This window comes from Rhyacophila brunnea, unplaced genomic scaffold (genome assembly GCF_057557595.1).
Source record: "Rhyacophila brunnea isolate RB1 unplaced genomic scaffold, BYU_Rbru_1.0 scaffold_18, whole genome shotgun sequence".
NCBI classification, from domain to species: domain Eukaryota; kingdom Metazoa; phylum Arthropoda; class Insecta; order Trichoptera; family Rhyacophilidae; genus Rhyacophila; species Rhyacophila brunnea.
The window spans coordinates 25,612,829-25,629,152 of NW_028232837.1; the positions used below are offsets into that span (position 1 = coordinate 25,612,829).

At 34.6% G+C, this 16,324-nt stretch overlaps 1 protein-coding gene and 1 long non-coding RNA gene across 2 annotated transcripts in view; one reads left to right on the plus strand and one right to left on the minus strand.

The window, feature by feature from the left end:
- twin (CCR4-NOT transcription complex subunit 6-like twin) overlaps window positions 1-16,324 on the plus strand; it is a 518,909-nt gene that overhangs the window by 74,126 nt on the left and 428,459 nt on the right. The window lies entirely within an intron of this gene.
- The window catches only part of LOC147073388 (uncharacterized), a 151,786-nt gene that overhangs the window by 67,361 nt on the left and 68,101 nt on the right, over window positions 1-16,324 (minus strand). The gene's annotated exons all lie outside the window — the stretch shown is intronic.

A 16,324-nucleotide genomic window follows, 5' to 3' on the forward strand; every position in this document is an offset into this window, starting at 1 on the left:
TTCGAAAAGGGAAGAGCTATTTAAGTCGGTCCAACCGGCCGTTGGGCACATCCGGGGCACTTTATTGTATTGTCTTGGTGCTTCTGTGATTGTTTTATTACTGTTACTACTATAGTTGGGCTCCATGGCTTGTTGTAGTGTTATATAAAAAAAACACAATTTTTCGTAAAATATTTGCTTTTTCTTGTGTCACGTAAATTTGTGTCGAATCTCACTGAAGATGTACGGCTATAAATTGTATGTCTAAAGGAGTATATTGTACTAATGTATTGTGAGTTAGGGAAGCACTGAAAGTCTATTGTTTTAATAATATATTCCTAAATTTCGTGCAAAACTGCCAACGTTGGAAATGGGAATGTTATACTTACCTATTTCTTTTCCACGAAAATAATATTTTGATTAATGTAGGCACCCATGTAAATAACTGATTTTCGAATTGCATGTGTGCTGATACTACAATAACATAGTATAATATACGAAAATCGTTAACACAATACAAATTCTTTGCTAAAACTTTGCCGCACGGTTTAATATTTGCGGCCGGATCTTGCACAATAATCGAAGCGTTTTGTAAATAATATTAGGTACTACATTATTGGTCTTTGTGCGCGTGGGCGCAGTAACTGCCCGATAAGAAATTGATCGTTCGCGTATGAACCGTTCGCCGAACACGTGGGAAAGTCGTTTCCGATTCGACTGCGAGCGCAACGCTATTGCCGTGGGCCGGTCGCGTTGGAAAGCTTTCTTGCACGTGCAAAGGAAAATTATTATTGTGCAAGTCGTTCATTGGTTGTTGTGAATCTTCGGTTACAAGCGCCATTGTATAACAATCATATTCTGAGAATTCAATTGAAGGTGTTGGGTGGGTCATGGCTTACTTTTATATAGGGGTATTAATTATGTAGGACGCACGAAGGTCAATATTGGTAAAGCACATTGACGCGCATCCGGTGGATGCGGGTTCGAGTACCGACGGGCGTTGTATATTAAAAAAATGTTTAGAGTGTTACATTTTCAAATCTCGAAAATTAATCGTTGAATAAAAAATAATTACCCATAGAAAAATAAAATATTTTGATATATGTGTTTGGCTCACATAATCAGCTTTATCAAGTGTGAGTAGATTGGTAGGTACCATTATTTTACATTTGATAAGTACTGTTGTCAATGTTGTGTATGGGGGGGGGGGGTTAGAACAAGTAATGTGAGAAAGTAACAGCTTATACAATTTATATGAGAATATCGCAGTCAGGGGAGTAATTAACAGAATTTAAAAAAAAAATATTTGTATTTAAGAATTTTAAATTATTATCTTTTAAGCCTATTTTATTCGCGTGTAAAAAATCAATTAAGTACTTATCTATCTACCTACCTAAGGCCCACTATAATAGACCGTGATGCAAAACTGTAAACTTCGATGGTAGTGCTATTTATTGCTCATTCCATAGTTTAAAAACTTATAATTATTATGATTAGGTGGTTTACAAATTCTGAAAAACATAAATGTTTCTATTTCTTTATTGAACATAGTTTTCTTCTGGCAGCGCACGTGATTGTAACCTACATTTAGGGAAGGTGTGTTACACATTCAATCTAAATCGCGATCCAGATTGAACGTGTATGCCTGCATTATTTAAATATTTTTAAATAATATCCTGTATGGGTTTATGAAAAAAGGACCTAATACTACCGCACTAAGTTTCAAAGCTTTTTTAAGTCGTAATATGTTTTACTGCCTTAATAAAATACCTATCAGATAGTAGAAAACTAGTTACAAAACTACCAGAGATTTTCCGCGAACATTTACCATGAAACCGAGAGACCGCAATAGAATTGGCGTTGTTGCCGAATGTTTCAAATTTCTTGGACAAGAGCATCGAACGAATCAGTCAATTATTCAGAGGCTCGAAATAAAGGAACGGTTAAGAACAATATTTCTAAAAGCTTTGTTTCATTTTATTAAATACTATGTTCTCAGCGAAGAATTGACAGCGAAGTATTGACAGCGAAGTTTACATGCGATTTGCTATAGTAATTGAATCGGTCAAGTAAAAATAGCGCAGCTCCATTTATTGAAATGTGACGTATTGTATTAGAATTAGGTTATTCAACAACCTCAGATGTTTTCATTGCTTAGATTGAAAATTGTGTAAAACCTAGTATATTCATTTTAAATGAAATTATTAGTTTAATGAAACAATTGTGCTATGAATAGGCGGACTATTGTATTAGAATTAGGTTATTCAACAATCTCATATGTTTTCATTGTTTAGATTGAAAATTGTGTAAAACCTAGATACTATATTCATTTTAATTGAAATTATTAGTTTAATGAAACAATTGTGTTATGAATAGGCGGACAAATTAAAAATCCCGTACGCAGCAATAAATCCCCAGACATTTTCCCGGTTGCGCAATACGGAAAAAATATTAATCTCCACGCCATGGCACAGTCCTCGAAAATAATCCTCTAGGGATTACTCGTGAACGCAGAGTATTTAGTAGTTCGTGATTTAAAAAGAAATCCCGAATACTCATTTTGAAATACGCATAAATCTTTTAATATCTAAAGCTCGCCGGGATATAAAATCTTGCAATGATTTTGTATACATAGACTGCGGTTTTTAATGTAGTTAATAATATAACTCGCAAAATCCTTTTATTCAGTAATTCGTAAATAGCTTATAATATGGCTAAGCTTTTGCGTGTGGCTTAACTAAATACGTGATGAAATTAACCAAAGCTTTTAAATAATAACTCATTCCTCCGCGGGGATTTATGCACGTTTTCGAATTAGGGACAGCATACCCGGGATTAGTATTTTCGTCACCGGGATTGTTAAAAATATAATATATAATTCTATAAGTAAAATATCTATCAACGTAAAATATAACTAACAATCTCGGACGATACTTAAGTACTCTTCACTCGGATTATTATTAGATTATAATATTCAGTCGATATCAGGGACGGCTCTTGTATAGGAGCAAAGGTGCACTGATCTCCCAAATTATTACGTAACTATGTAATAATAAGTACGTATTCAAATACCTACATATTGTATGAATTAATTATTGTAAAATATCTTTAATTTGTCGCCCGTCTGCACGCATAAAATGCGCGTAATTTCTGGCGGCCTGCATGTATGCGTAGGTACGTCCTTCGTAGTATTAATTGTGCAGGAGAGAAATCGAACCGCCTGGCGATGATTTTTTTTTCACGCTGCCGATAATGTGGGCTCAGTTGTGATCTTTTTTTATTTCCGAACGTGCAATATTTACCTCACTTGGGACACTGTGCCTCCCAATCTGAGCTTACGAGCGCAGACGACATTTCACGACAATGCTGTGTTTGACTGGCGCGAATAATAACAACTCACAAACGCTTTTGAAGTCGGTACAAGATTCCCGCGTAATATTTCAAATTATTATATTATTATTTCGTACGTTATGAGGTAAATGCTACGTTGTTTGCCATATAATATTGAATCGATCAAAATATCGATTAGAGTGATATTGTGTTCATTAAGTTAGGTGTAGCAATCTCAACATACAAATACCAACTTTATAATTATTTTACCTTTAAAAATGAAATAATTTTATTATGCCTAGAGCAGAGTAAACTTGTAAGTAAGTAATTGATAAACTATTAATAACCTTTACATAATATAATATACATACTACAATTTTTTACGTACCTACTTATACTACTCTAAGAGAAGTAGTTATTTAACAAAAGCGTTACATTGTAACAATTTCTACAATATTAGGTATTTCAATAGTGTATGTGGAGTATGAGCGTTATTTTGAACGTAAAAGAGGATAAAATATTTTTTAAGAAGATGAACAAAGCAATTTTCCAATGTCAATTATTGAAGAAAAGAAATATAAATTATTCTATCAAATACAATATTCGTGTTACCGAAGTATTTTTCATTTTGAATACGTCTTTCAAATCAGTCCCATTTGGAGTGCAATTCTGGAGTTGAGGTGTACAAAGTATTAGCAATTTTTTAACAGATAGTAACTATATCCCGTTGAAAAATCACCGATCCGTAGTATTTATCAAAATGATACAGCGCGTAGGTATATGCGGAGAATGTGGGATGAAAATAACCGAAAGGGGAGTATAAGATATGCCCAAATTGCGTCAGTATGTGAACTTCAACCGACCATAACCCGCGTACTACCTATCGGAGCTACACAAATGAGGAGTTTACGGCTTTGTACCAATGACATATTGTCTAAAATACTTGCATCAGTTATAATTTATGGAAGTTAGGAGTGTCAAACGTGGAAACTACGTTGGCACATATGAAATGTATTACAATAAAAATCGAAAAGAGTTTGTATGCCTTTTGCATCATACCTATCATATCCAGAAGCTTGGACTTTATAACTTTGACAATAAATAAATGCTGTCGGTGAATGTGAGCGTCGTTTCGTTTCTCAACCCCCCCCCCCAAGATGTATTATATATTTAAGCATAAGCCTACCTCCACTCTGAAGGCTATTGCCGATTTTTTTCAATACCACAAAAAGGAAAATGCATGTCTTTGCATGCACTCCCTAATTTTATGATCACCGGCCGCCACTGGTCGATATCAAACAGTTCACAATTAACCTGTCAGTTAAAGTAGTTCCACTCATATTGTGTTAAACCTAATATGACATTAAACTATTAAATAAACATAGATAATTAAAATTTTGCGCATTATTTTTTGTGTACCAACGTTGTTGTAGTAGGTACTTATATAAAAAAATGTGCATACGAAACATTTTGCTAAAAGACATTTAATTTTTTTTTGCAAGTATAAAAAAAGTTTTACTACTGTGTTTGACCTTAAAAATAGTAATGTACATTCCTATAGATACCTATTCATTCTTAAGCGCCGGCTACGCGCTCATGCTTTACCACAAGCTTACCTGCGCAAACCGGTTTGTATCGCGAAGCTCGTGTGCATGGACGGGAAAACTGTAGCTCGCGCAAACCGAAAAGCGCTGTAAAAGTAGTTTGCACAAACTGTACCGTGCAGGCAAGTCGCTTCCGTTATTTTACAATTTATGTTAACATGATAATCGTAATTTCTATCATTTTAACGTTCTTTTAGTCGCTTTATTTGTGTTATATTTATATAATTAAACAAAAGTACGCAAAAAAATTGAGAACTCCCAGCATTTCGAAATCAATAAATCTAGCGGGATTCCGGGATTGCACGCCCTAATTTAAATGCATGTCTACTGGGATTCGAATAATCCACGTGGGCAGGCTTAACATGTTTGAATTCCTATAACGTAGTCCCAGACTCGATTAGTCTATTATATCATGATGTATGCTATCAGGTATGGATTTAATTGATCTCTCTTTAATCTCGTATCTCTTATATCATATTTGATTTCCAATGGATATGTTTTACATTTTAATTGGATTATGAGATAGGGCACTACCCACTGCCTGGGTGTGTGATATGTCGATGCTCGGAGGTAAGTATTATTTATATTCTGTTTGTAACTGTTGTTTGGCTTTTGATTTACAAATTAAAAATGCACTAGTTGTCTCGTTCTCACATTGTGATACTATCTTCCACGCCTATTTGCTTTAAGGCCATGCATTAGTTGAGGCACGGTCTAAAAAGATCGTTGCTAGGCGATGTGCGGATTGCGGGTCGCGGGTGAAAATGACGCCTGTCAAACGAAATATTATTTCTCATATAAATCCAACATACGTCCATTTTATGTTCTGTTTATTATTCTATTAGTATCAATAATAATATATTCATTGACATGTTTGCTTTTTAAAGTAAATGGGTAAAGTTTTTAGTCATCTTTACACGATTTTAGAATTAATTGGCCCGTCGCCATCACGCAGCAAAGTGACGTGCGTCCGAATCCACGTTCTCTCAATGAATGCGAAGCAAGTACAAATTTTCGTCGCGCGTACAGTTGAACATTATTTGGCGTTTCACTGATGCGTCACCTTAAGCACAATGCTTTATACAGTAATATCACGATATTGATTTTAATAAATTGCACCACATAATAAACTATTTTTATTCAAAGTATACTTCACAATATTTGAGAATATAACATTCTTTATTGAATATACGTCAATTGGAAAACACCATAGCGGGACTGGTTGAGCTTTTTAAGTGGACTGTAATTATTTTAAGGGAGGTTGAGGTGGTCGGATCTAGTGGTAGGGGCGATGGAACAGAGTGGCAGACACTGACCTTTGTGATGATATATGATGGCTCCGTGGTCTGGTTTCAACTATTACTCGGGCGGTATCGTTGTTTTGGATCACCCGGTTCGTACACTCACGCACTTTGTGATACAGCTTTGTGGATTATATGCGAGGGTGTATGAATGATGATGATAGATGATGAATCAATCTGTATATATTGAGTCAATCACTTAAGCGACGGAAAGCTATTAGAAACCCGCACGCCTCCGCTGTCGAGATGCAACTGAATGTCTCTTTGCAACACGGTCTCTCATGACCCGTAATTGCTTATTGATTGTCTTGTAACAATAACACTGGGGATTAAGAGGTGGGTGAAGAGATAAGGAGTGGAATGGGACTTTAAATGGCCCAACCAGGGACTATTATATACACACGGCGGCTATCGACGGTAGTTTATCATATGTATGTATTGAGGCGGTTAATTGTTACAATAAGTTAACCGTCTAAACTTTCAAAAAGTGCTATGTTTTAACAGCCCTTTTTGGCTGTGTTAACTTTTAGAGCGAGATATACAGTTCTGACAGCTTAGACGGCTAACTTATAGGTATAGAATATACCCATAGCTATAGGTATATAATATATGTACATAGGGTAGGTAGGTAGGTAGGTACTTTTCATATTAGGTAGGGTAGGGACCATATATGAGAAAAATAATGCTACATAATTAAACACTAAATCAATAAATTTAAAAAATATATATTTAATTTACATCATCAACGGCTTATAGCCTGCAACAAAATAGCAGTTCTCTAAATAATATGCATTTATATGGCCAGTTACGGTTAAAATAGTACTGCAAATTAAATAAATAAAAAATAATAACATTATCATAAGTGTAATGAGAAACAGTTAAACACCCAGATGTTATGCTTCGAATCCTACAAACACGTGACGTGTGAAATTATATTCGTTTGAATAACTTGATTGGTATTAATTCTCTTGCCTTGCTCATAATCATAAGTAAACTCTTGTAATTATTTCGTGGAACAATACGTATCTTCTTTAGGTCACGTAGCGATATAAATAATCGACGTACAGTTGCATCTGGACCAGTGGCGAAGACTTCCTATTTGTACGATGTAAACGATTCGTAACCAAACATATTTTACACTTGGACTGTAAACTTATAGGTTGATAACAACAGAGTTTAGGTTCCCTATCTCCACCCGCCATGCAGGACGCCTTCCATGTCGCTTAAAACGTGTCTGGAGAAAGGCCTGGGAAAGGGTCTGGCCCAGCTAGTCTCGGTGACATTAACTGTCCTCTGTATCCGCATACTGAATATCAAGATTTGAATTCGATTGTGATTCTACTGAGGAATCTGGATCAACCGGATTAACCTCCTCTCCGTGTTTATATTAACTACCTCTCCAAACCAATCCGCCCCCGCACCACACTCGGTCTTAGTCAAGCGCTTCGTTTGGTGTGAAGCATCAGCAATTGTTTACGCCTGGGGCTGTTTTAGGAGCAGTTGCCCAAGACTGAGATCATCACGTACTCAAGTGAGCGTCGACTTGAGTTTACTGAGAGTTAATTTAAAAAGTTATCAACTGTGTATAATATTCGTATCTGTAGCAAACTATTGCCGATCCATTTGCAATTGAATGATAGGGAATTTCGGTTGTTTTATGTTAGCATCGCCATTCATAACGGGAATTTTTTGACAGAAATAATCTAATCTAATTAAAATTACATAGAAATCACTATTTGTACGCGTACAAGTAAATCGATTCGCATTGTTTATAACATTGGCTAATGGTGATTGCTCGATTCATTGAAAAGTCAACGTAAATGCTAAAAATCATATACCTACTATTGAGCTTCGAGGCTGATCTGGACCTGACAGGTAAGATGGACATATTGAAAAACAGAACTTTCGTTTTTGTCCGTCATTCGTTTACGTTGCTACGAATATTGGTGCGTAGTTTGTTACGATATAACAATGATATCTATAATATTATATATTATTATATTTTTAATTAAAATTATTATCTTTTATTTTTCTATGACTGGAAAAGTTTCAGTTTGCGATACTTTACGACTTACGTCAAAGGACCAAATATGTTATCGGATTTTTATATTTTTGTTAAAAGTAAGTAAGAATATTATAAGATACATGTATTTTAAAATGGGCGACAATATCTACTATTTGCGGACCGCCAGAAATTTTCTGCAGATCGAATCTGAAGGATTTTATTGTATGATAAATGATAGTTGTAACATTCATTATTTTATTTAGAAACTTATCTTTAGAGCCAAAAAACTATCTGAAAGGAAATTGCGAAATCAAAATTAACTGAAAAAATCAAAATGCTCAACACTTATGAGAAGCGAACAAATCGCTTTATATATTAAAATTAATGTTGCTCATCCTTTGTGAAATCCTATTATAAATAGTCGACATGATAAAATGTATTATCTTAATGATAGTTACGTCCTGGACGTTTAATCGCACAATATTAATGTATACATCCACAACTTACATGTCATACCTACATGTCACAATATAATGTAAAACTGAAAGTTACACGAGCACCTATTAAAAGGCGCTCATGGACGCTGGACGGTATTGTTGGGGGCCTGGAAAGCACACTGTTGTTTACGTCATGTTTACGATAACGTGCAAGGAAAGTGTTTAATCTAAACCAGTGGTCGGCAAACTCATTAGTCAACAGAGCCAAATATCAACAGTTCAACAATTGAGATTTCTTTTGAGAGCCAAATTTCCTATGTAGGTACACTGTTTATTAACTTAACAAACTTTAGTTAAAGATTTAAGCTTTATTTAAGATTTATTTAAACTATATGTAGGTACACTGAATGAAACTTGATATCATACTTAATAATGATCTTATTTATTAATAAAAATTAAATTGTACGTAGGTATCCATAAAATTAAATCATGACAATGAGTTACAAACACTCAATGTGAATAATAACCTTGCATCACCATGGAAAGTTTGGGTAAGTCAGGTAGGTATGTATGATTATGTTTTTAATTTTAAGTCTTATTGATGATTCCAGGTTCTCATCAATAAGATGACTTCTCAGTTTACTCTTGATTTCCTCTCTTAGAAATCTCTTTACTAACTACAAAACATGCAATATTAACATTGTTGGAAGATTGTATTCAGTAATTAAATACAGAACTTGACTCTTCCAAAGTTCCTGCACTGCTTTCTTCCTTGCATCACCGACAGGATATTAAGTGCTAAATGACGCATGTTTAGTTTGTAAAGTGTCCCTCCAAATTTGACTTCTTGTTATGCGCCAATTTTTACCGACAAATAATACAGGTCGGTAGGTAGGTCATTTAAGTTTTGAATAAACGCGAAAGTCTCGGTCCATTCAACTTTAAATTCACGGTTTTCGTATTTTTTCCGTTTTTTTTTTGTTTCTTCTTTGTAGCCATGTAAAATAGGGCAGAGGGCATTTGTGGCAGAGCCGCACTCAAGGGGCCAAAGAGCCGCATGTGGCTCGCGAGCCGCGTTTTGCCGACCACTGATCTAAACTAAAGAAACGGCTGTATGTCAGTAGATGTATGAAAAATAACGAAGTATTCAATTCAGTTTATATCAACATTGACTTGTATAAAATACATATACGAATGCACGAAGATAACAGTTTTCTAAGTTGTATGTAAAAAAATGATTGGACCACGTTTTGCATTTCTAGAGCAAACGATTTATCCCAAAAAATGTGTTATTGGCAAATACTGATTAAAAAAATAGGCAAATTATAGTTTATGTGGTAATACCTACTGTTAATAGCTACCTACTTATATTAATCGGTCATTTTGTGGCATAACTACAAAAATGCATGTTTTGAGTTAACACTAGTTTCGATAATGCCGTAATCATATTTATGCTCTATGTCGTAGGTACTTATATTTCAAGATATAATTCAGTAAAATATGCCTTATTTAACGAGTTTCATAGCAGCAAAATCTTTATTTGCGTTTATCTCAAAACTCTGTTATTGTAGATAGGCCCCTGTGATCCTAAACCCTTGAATTTGGTTTGAAATATTGCTCGCATATGATATCAACATAAGTGAAATGAAGATGGAAGATACACGGTAAATTTAAAGGAATGATAAACACATGGGAAAATACAAATTGTGAAGGGTGGAGGTAGGCTGCTTAGATCTGACATAACTAGTGCACACTAAACTTTGTCACTCGAACGTATTTGTTTTCATTGAACTAAGACTACAATGTATATTGTAGATAGTGTTTATTGGTTTTCAAAATTCAATTAAATCCTGCCTAATCCAAGCCATAGTACATACCTAATAGTAAAATCATATTCGGTTATCTGTTTATTGCATTAAATCATACACAATTTTAGATATTTTATAGATAGACGACTATTTTTATCGATTATGGTTTGATATATACAGGCTTAATGAATTTAAAAAAACTAACCAATGCCATCTGTAACATGTATTCTTAATTCAACGAAAACAAATAAGTATGACTGAAAAAGTGCGCACTGTTTAATATGTCGGATCGCCCATAGTGTACCTAAACTATTATGCTTTGGCTTCTGCATGGTTTAATTGAACTTTAAAAACTAACCAGCACCATCCATCCGCAAATTGTATTCTTCGTTCAATGAAAACAAAATATGAATGACTGACAATGCTTAGTGTGCACTTTTTATGTCGAATCTTAACAGCCTACCTCCACCTCTCGCCACTGATAAATACCTACCTCATCGTAATAGATGGGGACATTTTATTTGCTAACCAGTGTCAAGTCACATATATTTAAGAATTTATCTAATATGCCAACACTTCATATGTAACATGCATAATTTCGAAAACATAGGTAGGTATCTACTTATAATGAAAATATTTCGCAAAAACGCTGACGCCGAGGGGGACTCGAGTCCGCATCTATCGGATCCTGGATGCTGTTACTCAACATTTGCATGGTAGAATTATATGTATTATAAGTACATACATATATTAAATTCCACAAATTAATTATTTAGTGATACTTACCTTGTTTTAATTAAATATAAGTACCCCAACTTATTATCACATTAAATTTACATGTTGAAACGATTGGAGGCAATTTCAAATCGATTGCATCAGTATAAGAAGAACGTTGTATGGGGGAACCCATACTTGGAGCTCAGGACCGCTCATAATATGTTTGAATGGAAAGTAATGTCATCGCAATACCTGAAAATCTACTGTTATCAATGTTATCATTTTCAAAGGTTCATATTGCCTCCTCACGCTAAATGTAAACATTTAATGTTTTGACATATTCACAGTTTAATTTTTAATGCAGGAGGGACTGGTGTAAAAAAATATTTAGAATTTTTTAAAAAGAAGACTTTTAGAGTACCTACCATTCTTATTTAGTATCTTACTCACATTTGAAAAAAAAGTGAGTGGCGAAGTTAACATTAAAATACTTTCTAATATAGTTGAATTAATAGCTATTTTATTTATACAGACTTGAAATTTTGTATTCATAGTATTTTAATTAATAATCTAAATTTTAGGAAACCAATTTCTACACCAGTCAAAACCGCTTGAATACACAATAAATTAATAAGCATATTATTAAAACTACAATAGACTAGCTGTGCTGTCACATTTTATATCTGCTCGTCAAATTTCGAAATTTTACCAAGTATTTCTCATCAATATAATACTGTCTCTAGAACTGAACTCCCTATGACTTGTATTATAGGATTATTATTGAAATAATCAATCTTAACATAACCCACGCGTCAATAAAAAAAATTGAATCCACTTTCACTCGTCAATAATCAATAAATCATTTATATAATTTTATTATGTATTTATTTATAAAAACAAAACCATTGGTATTATATTTTATTGTCAGGGTTTAGTTAGAGATAGCCACCTTCTGGTGAGAAATCATTCTTGTACTTCAGTGTACATTTTTTTTTAAATCTTTGTTGTTGTTTTTTTAACATTTCGAAAGTAGAGTATCCGTGTCTCGTTATGCCCCGTGGGTTTTATGTTTTGTTGTCGTTCTTTGTGGCATATCTGCTTGTTGAAAATTATTGGATTTCAATAGAAGATAACAAATGTGTGTGGACATGTTCGAACATTGCCTTAATTTTGCTACGATATAGTCACCATATTTTTAAATTATATTATACTTACTGTAAATTAACTTATGATTATATACAGTACATAAATTTACACGTGGTTGTAGTTTCTGTCTTATAAATGCATCAATAAATTTTTATCATCATCTGCCTGGATTTACCCACTGCTTGATGAAGGTCTATCTAAGCTGGTTATACTTCTCGCGTTGCCACATACTTCCGAAGAAGTTAATTATTTTGTCGGCCAACTACGGCGTCTATGTTTACCCTTTGAACATTATTTTATACCTATTGGGGTTGGGTAACACTAGATGACTCATAGAAAAGATTAATAACATACAAATGTGTAAACCCCATGTTTTGAAACAGCTTTCGCTGTATTACTTTAGGAACGTAAAGCGTTCAAATATGGAATGCGTGTTTTGTTTACCGGACAAACTTTAATGCATATTATGATACATACGTAACTATTGAAAATAACATATTCTTTAACACGTGTTTAAGTTTATCTCATATTTCTCCATATTCGACATCTGCAACCTGTTATGCCACACCCGGTAGGGTAAGCCAGTTTCTATTAAGTTTGTGTTCTCTGGAATGACTAGATTTGTCCAGCGATCGTCCTTTATTAAGAGAACATTTCCATGTGGGATTTTTAGCGAACTTGCATATTTACTATTTCCAACAATTCCGTTTTTTGTCGTTACGCCTTATGTCCAGCATGTCATATCACTCTGTGCAACTTTTCATTTTCTGAATCTCTCTTTTACGAAAGGTCCATTATTCGCACTTATATGCAACTACGGAAAGTACAAACTGGTTAAAAATTGCGTTTTAGGCACAATGGGACGACTCAGTAGGATACACGCATGAGACAGTCAATAGATACCAATTTAGCGTAGTTTTGTTCTGTGAACAATTTCATCAATTATATTATGTGGATTATAGTTTCGGCTTTTTATGTGAATTTTGATCAACATTACTAAGATCGTGTATATTCTTGGGATTCAGAATATTTCCAATAATTAATTGAATTGCCATGTAGTTACTGTAGGTACGTAGAAGAACTCTGTTAACTGGCAAGAGACAAAGTTTTGCGTTAAATCTACAGTTTTGAGTTTGTGACTAAAACTATTCTGATGATAGCTTTATATCCTGAACGCCATTAATTATTCTAGTAACTACCTATACTTTAAGTCAAACAAACGTTTTTCAAGTTGCGACTCTCCGCCACATTACATTTGGTTTACTAAACTCAGTTTGATTTCTAAATGCTACTACTTTTAAATTAGCATTTATCATTTAATTATTATTTTAATACATATGTATAATGTAAGTTGCACTTTTATTAATTTTATACTGAGGTAACTAGTTACCTCAGTTAACATCTAAGAAAACCCACGAGCAGGGAACCCGTTCCCCAAACGATACAAATAAATAAGTACAAATTTAATATCACATCATTTGAAGTTTCGTTAGTTAACCTTGTACAATATATTAAGGATCCGTCAAGTACAGTAATTTTTCGTGTAAACAATATTTATTACAGGATGTAAATAAATTCATAGTTAATGGGAAATGCTTAACTGGATTTATGACTGCACAATACTTTCCATTAACAATTTTATCCCGTGTATGATAAGATACAACTACTGTAAATATTGGGACTAAGTATGAATAGTTAATTAATAATGGTCGTTTTTTTCTTTTGTCTATGGAAAATGTCCAACGTTCCTCGGTAGTAAATTGTTGTGGCTCACTCGTCGGCTGACTGGTGACTGAGAATGCTTTCATTAACGGAGGAGCTCAGATCGAAGCATATTCGGCGTTCCATTTTGCTCAGGTGTCGTAAACAGCGGGACGCTTTGAAAAAATAATGCTACTTGCAATAATTATCTCGAGGACTCGTAATTAATTATAAATATTCTGCTTTTTAAAAGGATACAATATATGAACATAAATAAATTAACTGCAGGTAGCAGTGGGTTCCTAATTTATTTGTATAAGATTGTCTGTGTATGGTCTTATAACATCACCATAGCCTATTGAGATCCTAACCTAAAAGATTGTTTTTTTTTTTTTAATATAATGAACAATCACATATAATCGCACAAATAGAAAGTCAGTAGGTAAGAAGTACGTAGCGAAAGCAAAGACACGAAAAGCTGGTCATTTTCTTTTTTATTTGCGAATAATGCTGCCAAAGCAGATAATATTAGTTTCCCTCTAGTTATGTATAATTTCAAACCATATTATAATCGTTTTGAAGTCGCTATTAAAACACACACAGTATTCATCAATTGTATTGTACAGTCACATATTTTAAAATGTTATTAATAGTGCTGCAGGCGACTTTTTTACTATTAGAGAAAATTTGTGAAGTGGGTTTATCTCATTTATCTGATCAACCCTTATCCGTGCCCCACTTGATCACGGGCACCCACGCTAGAGCCCTGTCGCCCCGTGGTCCAAGCCGTTGAATAGTCAATGAGCGTCTACCACCAGTACTGGTCATATGCACCATCAACGAAGAAGACACTATTATTGAATGTTATCAACTCTTAAAGTGGCAAACAACAGTATCAACGCGATATGGTAAAATCACTGTAACGCCGACGGACTATGTGGTTCAGTGAATGACCACTCGTGCAGGGCTCGAAATGGACCGGAACGCACCGGAGCGCCGTTCCTGTTCGTGAAATCGGTAAAATTATCGCTCCGTCTCGTGGAATAAATAATTTGACCGTCTGAGCTGGATAGGCCGTGATAACTTTACTACGAGGGTGGGTCAATAAGTCCTTAGAAAAGCCGACAGGTGGCGCGACTAGTACTGTAAGCGGTTTGTTTTCATGCAGCGGCACTACCGATTCAGTATGCTGCGAAGTTTCAATCAGATTGGTCGGGTTGTTGTGTGTTTCTCGTACATTTAAAAAAAAAAATTGCTTGTGGAAAATGGAAAAATGGAAAATGGAGAAAATTGAGTTTAGAGCTGTTATTAAACATTTTAATATAAAAGGGTTAACAGCAAAGGAAATAAAAAATGAGTTGGATTTAGTTCACGGCATATCTGCTCCTTCACCTGCAACTATTTATAACTGGTTAAATGAATTTAAACGTGGTCGTACATCAACAAAGGATGAACCACGCTCAGGACGTCCTGTAGAGGTGACTACACCAGAAATGATCAATAAAATCCACGATATGGTGTTAAGTGACCGAAGATTAAAGTTGAGTGAGATAATTGAGGTTACAGGGATCTCAAAAGGTAGAGTCATTTCTATATTACATGACAAATTGGGCATGAAAAAAATTTCTGCAAGATGGGTGCCGCGTTTGCTCACAGTCGACAATAAACGCAATAGGGTGGTGGCCTCTAAAGCCCTGTTGTCGCTCATGCAACGCAATCCGGATGAATTTTTTCGTCGCTTTGTGACTGTAGATGAAACATGGATACACCACTATACTCCCGAGACGAAAGAACAGTCAAAGCAGTGGATTGCGAAAGGCGAACCATGTCCAAAGAAGGCGAAAACCGTAAAATCAGCTGGTAAGGTTATGGCTACTGTATTTTGGGATGCACGTGGAATTATTTTCGTTGACTATTTGGAAAAAGGAAAAACAATAACAGGGGATTTTTATGCATCTTTATTGGACCAGCTAAAAAACAAAATTGAAGAAAAACGGCCTCATTGAAACAGGAAAAAAATCCTCTTTCATCAGGACAATGCCCGTGTTCACACATGTTTACAATCAATGGCTAAAATTGAAGAATTGAAGTTCGAATTGGTCGACCACTCACCGTATTCGCCAGATTTAGCCCCCCCAGTGACTTTTCCTTTTCCCAAACTTAAAAAAATGGCTAAGTGGACAACGTTTTTTTTCAAATGAAGAAGTCATCGATCGGACAAATGCTTATTTTGAGGACCTTCCGAAAACTTATTTTTCTGGCGGTTTAAAAAAAATTGAGAAACGTCTAACCAAGT